The sequence below is a fragment of the Macaca fascicularis genome, chromosome 7 (assembly GCF_037993035.2).
Source record: "Macaca fascicularis isolate 582-1 chromosome 7, T2T-MFA8v1.1".
Taxonomy (NCBI): domain Eukaryota; kingdom Metazoa; phylum Chordata; class Mammalia; order Primates; family Cercopithecidae; genus Macaca; species Macaca fascicularis.
This window is the reverse complement of record NC_088381.1, coordinates 172,957,063-172,963,466: the sequence shown is the minus strand read 5'-3', so window position 1 is coordinate 172,963,466 and position 6,404 is coordinate 172,957,063.

The following is a 6,404-nucleotide window of genomic DNA, read 5'->3' as shown; positions in this document are numbered from 1 at the left end:
GAGTGGCCTGTTGGAAGCCGGACAGAGCAGGACGGGGGCTGCAGGGGTTGGGAGGGGATAGGCTGGGGCCCAGGTTACCCGCAGAGCACTACTACATGGAGCTCAGCCCCAACAGCCTGCAGAATGTGCCGGTGCTGCCACCTGGTGGATGCCTGCCTGAACCGCTCCCTGAGCCAGGAGAGGAGTCCGCTGCCAAGCAACTGACACAGCAGGTTGGCCACCAGGCTCCGGGCAGTCGAGTGACCCGCAGAAGGGGTGGGAGCCAGAGGCCCTGGAGCCTCAGCTTCCTCATCTGTCAGATGGACTCCCCGTAGGTGTGGACAGTTGCAGAGTCAGGCCCCTAGCGATGGCAGTTGGCCCCTCTCTAAGGCATTCCCAGGGGTGCGTGGCCGCCCTCACTTCCACTGGAGGGGGTGCCCCTCAGGGAGCACAGGCTGGGGAGGATGTTATGCTGGGTCTGTGGGAGCCAAGAACAGCCACATCTGGAGCAGCCCAAAGCTCTCCTCTGGGTGATCCCTTATTGCTTCAGTTCTAACAGGCTGCAAAACTGACACTGCTTTTCAGGAAATACACAAAACATGACACAGCAAATGATGCTCCGGGGGTAAGAGGCATCTGGATTTCAGATCTATCAATAATGTGACTCTTAGAAACCAAAAAATACAGCAATGCCTTTCCAATATCCTCAAATTTTGAGCAAAGCATTACTGAAAGTAACCAAGGGATGGAAATTGTCAGGCAGAGGCAGCATCTCCCAGACAGCCAGGCTGAGGCGCATGAGCTGCTTCTCCCAGCAGGGCCCCCTCTGACAATGTAGGCCTGCCTCAGGGCCAGTTCTTACCTTTTTTGTGGTAGAGATAGGGTCTTGCTATGTTGCTCAGGCCAGTCTTGAACTCCTGGCCTCAAGTGATCTACCTGCCTTGGCCTCCCAAAGCACTGGGATTACAAGGTGTGAGCCACCACACCTGGCCCCTTAGGGATAGTTCTACAGGCCAGAGAGAGAGAGGCTTCAAAGTCATTGGCATTAGTACAGACATGACCCTGTGTTATGTCCCCGTTACAAGTGGCTGAGGACCTAACAAAATGAATGCAGAAATGGAGACCCTCTGAGAATTTCCTGACCCTCCTAGCTGCCCCAGACAGAACCATCTACAGCAGGAGGCAGCATCCCAGGGGTGGGTGTCAATGAGGGGTGAGATGTGCACGGAGATGCACATCTCAGAGAGGAAACTCCAGGAGGTGCAGGTGCCCCTGCAAGGGGCAGTCCAGTCCTGGCCAGCAAGGCCAGAGCAGGTGGAGATGGGCAGGACCCTGAAGCCTCACCAGGGCCTGCCGAACAGCGAGGGCTGTCTGAAGAGGTTATAACAGGAATATGCCAACCAAGAGGAAGCTCTCCTTCCTGTGTCGGAGGTACCCCGAAGGAAATAATGCATAAAGTGTCCATTTCCAAGACAAAGTGCCTTAAATCAGCTTAGGTCCGCAAACTACAGCAGCAACAGGATATACTAGGCCCCTGCTTGGATAGCCAATGCCTGTTTGTCACCCCCATCCCCCGCCCCTTAGTTGCCCTCACCTGAACCAAAGTTTAGTCTAAAATGAAAGCTTACTAGCCTTCAAAATAGCTCGCTTGGTCTGTTCTTACCAGCCCACCCAGCTACTTAGGTCATAAGTCAAATATCTGAAGAGCCCCTGAGTTAACTAGAATTGCAATGCATTGTGGGCTGCAACAAAATGCAACAAGACAACCCTAAAGAAAACACCTAAAGCCCCTACCCAACAACCAATAGGTGACGTCCAGGAAGGGTTGTGACCTCATAGTACTCAGCCTATGAGGAACCGGGGGCGGGACCTGCGCACAGGGGATAAATTGCTTGTTGAAACTGTGCTGGGTGTGCCAGCCCATTAGACACCCAATCTTGCAAGACCATCATTGAAAGTCTCACTTTGGCTGTTCCCCGGGTCTCTGAGTACATTCTTTGGGTGTGGATGGGTGAGTTTGTTTCTCACATACGCACATCATGCTCTTTCCAGCACAAGGCTGGCCTGGAAGGGAGGAAGATAATAAAAGTGACTTTAGCACTTAGACCTCCCACGTTTCAGCAGGTGTGGGTAACTGAAGGCTCTGCAGGTCCCTGGGTCTGGGGGCCTCAGTGTTGTAGATGAGGTCCCAGGAGCTGAGAGCGCTACTGCGGCATGTCAGGATAAGGCCTAAGCCTGCCTTCCCAGAAGATGTCACTTCCAGTGAATGTCCGCTCAAAGGCTGAATTTATCACACAACAGATAATTATTTCATCCTTTTGCTTCTAGCAAGTCTGGGACAGAGCCACAGAAGGGGCTGACAGCATGTAGGTTTTTTTTGTTGTTATTTAAAAAAAAATCTAACAATCGTTGCCCTTTAATTAAGGTGTCTAGACCATTTACATTTAATGCAACTATTGATATGGTTGAGCTTAAATATACTATCTTGCTCTTTTTCTATACGTCCCATTTGTTCTTTGTTCACTCTTTATTGTCTTTTTTGGATTAAATAAGTATTGTCGGTTGTCTCATTTTATCTCCTTTATTGGCTTATTTTTTGGATTTTACCAGTTTTCCCACTGATGTTCTTTTTCTATTCTAGTATACACATACAATCCAGGATACTGCGTTGCATTTAGAATAAATATATTTTGAATAAACGAATGAATGTGGCTCCCCAGCCCTCTGGGGATTTCATGTAAGTGAGATTATGCAGTGTTTGTCTTTTTGTGTCTGGCTTATTTCACTCAGCCATAGTATCTTTAAGGTTCGTTTGTGATGTAGCATGTCAGAATTTTATTTCTTTTTAAGGCTGAATACTTTTACTGCATGTATAGACCACATTTTGTTTATCCATTTGTCCCATAATGAACATTTGGGTTGTTTCCATCTTTTAGCTATTGGGGATAATGCTGCTATAAACTTGTGTACAAATACCTGTTCACATCCCTGCTGTCAATTCTTTTGCGTCTATACCCAGAAGTGGAATTGCTGGATCAAACAGTAATTCTATGTTTAGTTTTTATTTTCCTTTTATTTTATTTTTTTGAGACAGAGTCTCACTATGTTGCCCAGGCTGGTCTCGAACTCCTGGGCTCAAGTGATCCTCCCGTCTCAGCCTTCCAAACCACTAGGATTGCAGGCATTAGCCACTGTGCCAGGCTTATGTTTAGTGTTTTGAGGAACTGCCTGCTGTTTTCTGCACTGGCTGCACCATTTCACATTCCCACCAGCAGTGCACAAATGTTCCAATTTCTCCATATCCTCCCCAACACTTGTTTTGTTTTCAAATAATAGCTATCCTGATGGGTGTGAGGTGGTATCTCATTGTGGTTTTGATTTGCATTTCCCTCATAATCAGTGACGTTGAGCATCTTTTCATGTGCGTGCTGTTTTTACATATTCTTTGGACAAATGTTTACTCAAGTCCTTTGCCCATTTTTGAATTTTTTTTAATTGTTCCGTGTTAGGAGTTCTCTATGTACAGATGGTCCCTGACTTACAATGGTTCAACTTACAATTTTTCAACTTTATGATGTTACAAAAGTGATACACATTCAGTATGTTCCTTAACAATATTTCCAACTTGTGATGGGTTTATCTGGATTGTAAGCTGAGGAGCATCTGTAGACACCATTTTAATTTTTTTTTTTCTTTGAGACAGTCTCGTTCTGTCACCCAGGCAGGAGTGCAATGGCGTGATCTAGGCTCACTGCAACCTCTGCCTCCTAGGTTCAAGCGATTCTCCTGCCTCAGCCTCCTGAGTCGCTGGGATTACAGGCGCCCACCACCACGCCCAGCTAATTTTTTTTTTTTAATATATTTTTAGTAGAGACAGGGTTTTCCATGTTGGTCAGGCTGGTCTCAAACTCCTGACCTCAGGTGAGCTGCCAGCATCAGCCTCCCAAAGTGTTGGGATTACAGGCATGAGCCATCATGCCTGGCCTTTTTTTAAATTGACACAGTCTTGCTCTGTTGCCCAGGCTAGAGTGCAATGGCGAGATCTCGGCTCACTGCAACCTCCGCCTCCTGGGTTCAAGTGATTCTCCTGCCTCAGCCTCCTCAGTAGCTGGGATTATAAGTGTGCGCCACCACGCCTGGTTAATTTTTGTATTTTTAGTAGAGATGGGGTTTTTGCCATATTGGCCAGGCTGGTCTTGAACTCCTGACCTTAGGTGATTCGCCTGCCTCAGTCTCCCAAAGTGTTGGGATTACAGGTGTGAGTCACTGCAGCTGGCCTAGGCAATTGTCTTTTAAATAGATTATATATATACATATTTAAAGACAGGGTCTTGCCATGTTGCCCAGGCTGGCCTTGAACCCCTATCAAGTGATTCTCCCAGCTTAATCTCCTGAGTAACTGGGACTACAGGCACTTTTAAAAATCAGAAAAAACCCTGCCTTTTGTGTCCTCCCACACAGTGACCATTTCAGGTGCTTGTCATATCTTTGTGTATATGCACTTTCCATCTGGTGTCATTTTCCTTCTGCCAGAAAAGCTTCTTTTGATAATTTTTGTAATTCTTTCAGCTTTGTATATCTGAAAAGTCTTTATTTCACCTTCACTTTTGAAAGATATTTTCACTGGGTATAGAATTCCAGGTTGACATTCTTTTCTTACAAAACTAAATTTGGATAACTGTTTATTCAAGCCAGGCACGGTGGCTCATGCCTGTAATCTCAGCACTTGTGGGAGGCTGAGGCAGGCAGATCACCTGAGGTCGGGAGTTTGAGACCAGCCTGACCAACATAGAGAAACCCCGTCTCCACTAAAAATACAAAATTAGCTAGGTGTGGTGGCGCACGCCTGAAATCCCAGCTATTCGGGAGGCTGAGGCAGAAGAATTGCTTGAACCCGGGAGGTGGAAGTTGTGGTGAGGCAAGATCGCGCCACCGCACTCCAGCCTGGGCAACAAGAGGGAAACTCTGTCTCAATAAGTAAGTAAGTAAATAAATAAATAAATAAGTTTACTCAAGTTATTTGCCCAACCCACAGGTGTTGTTCACTGTCTGCTTGCAGTTTCTAGTGAGAAGTCTCGCTGCCATTCTTTGTTCCTGTAAACACAAAGTGCCTTTTTTCTCTGGCTGCTTTTAAGATTTTTATTTTTCACTGGTTTGGAGGAATTTCATGATGTGCTTCATGTAATTTTCTCCATGTTTCTATTGGGGTTTATTGAGCTTCCTGGATCTGTGGCTTTATGTTTCCACCAAATTAGAAAATTTTACAGTCATTATTTTAATTATATTTATCTAGAGATGGAGTTTCGCTCTTATTGACCAGGCTGGAGTGCAGTGGCGCGATCTCAGCTCACTGCAACCTCTGCCTCCCAGGTTCAAGTGATTCTCCTGTCTTAGCCTCCCAAGTAGCTGGGATTATAGGCAACTGCCACCACACCTGGCTAATTTTTGTATTTTTAGTAGAGACGGCATTTCACCATGTTGGCCAGGCTGGTCTCCAACTCCTGACCTCAGGTGATCCGCCAGCATCAGCCTCCCACAGTGCTAAGATTACACGCCCAGCCTACCGTTATTTTTTCCAAAAGTTGTCTCCACCCTGCTATGCCCCTCGTCCAGGGTCTCCAGTTACAGGCACAGTGGGCTGCCTGAACTTGTCCCACAACTCAGAGGTGCTCTGCCATTTTCCCCATGTTTTTTCTGTTCCCTTTTGGATCGTTCTTACTGCTATGGCTTCAAGTCCACTAATCTTTTGTTCTGCAATGTCTATTTTGGTTTTAATCTCATCAGTGTATTTTCCATCTCAGACGTTGTATTTTTGTCTCTGGAAATTGTTTGGGCCATTTTTATGTCTTTCATTCCTTTTCTTAACATGCTCCTGTTTTCCTCTATCCTTCTTAATAATGGCCATTCTGATGTCCTTGTCTACCTAGTAGACAGAATTATTCTACCACCCAGTGTCATTTCTGGGTCTGTTTCTACAGACTAACTTTTCTTCTCATTGTGTGGTGTAGTTCCTGCTTCTTTGCAGGTTTATTTTTTTTTTCTTTTTTTTGAGACGGAGTCTCGCTCTGTTGCCCAGGCTAGAGTGCAGTGGTGAGATCTTGGCTTACTGTAACCTCCACCTCCTGGGTTCAAGTGATCCTCCTGCCTCAGCCTCCCGAGTAGCTGGGATTACAGGCACATGCCACCATGCCTGGCTTATTTTTGTATTTTTAGAGATGGGGTTTTGCCATGTTGGCCAGGCTGTTCTCAAACTCCTAGCCTCAAGTGATCCACCCGCCTCAGCCTCCCACAGTGCTTGGATTACAGGCATGAGTTATTGACACCCGGCCTCATGTTTGTTCTAAAAAAAAACAAAATGTTTCCCCCTTACTTTTGAGTTTTGTTGTGGATTCTATTAAAGTACTTGCAACCGTTTGGTCTTTTTG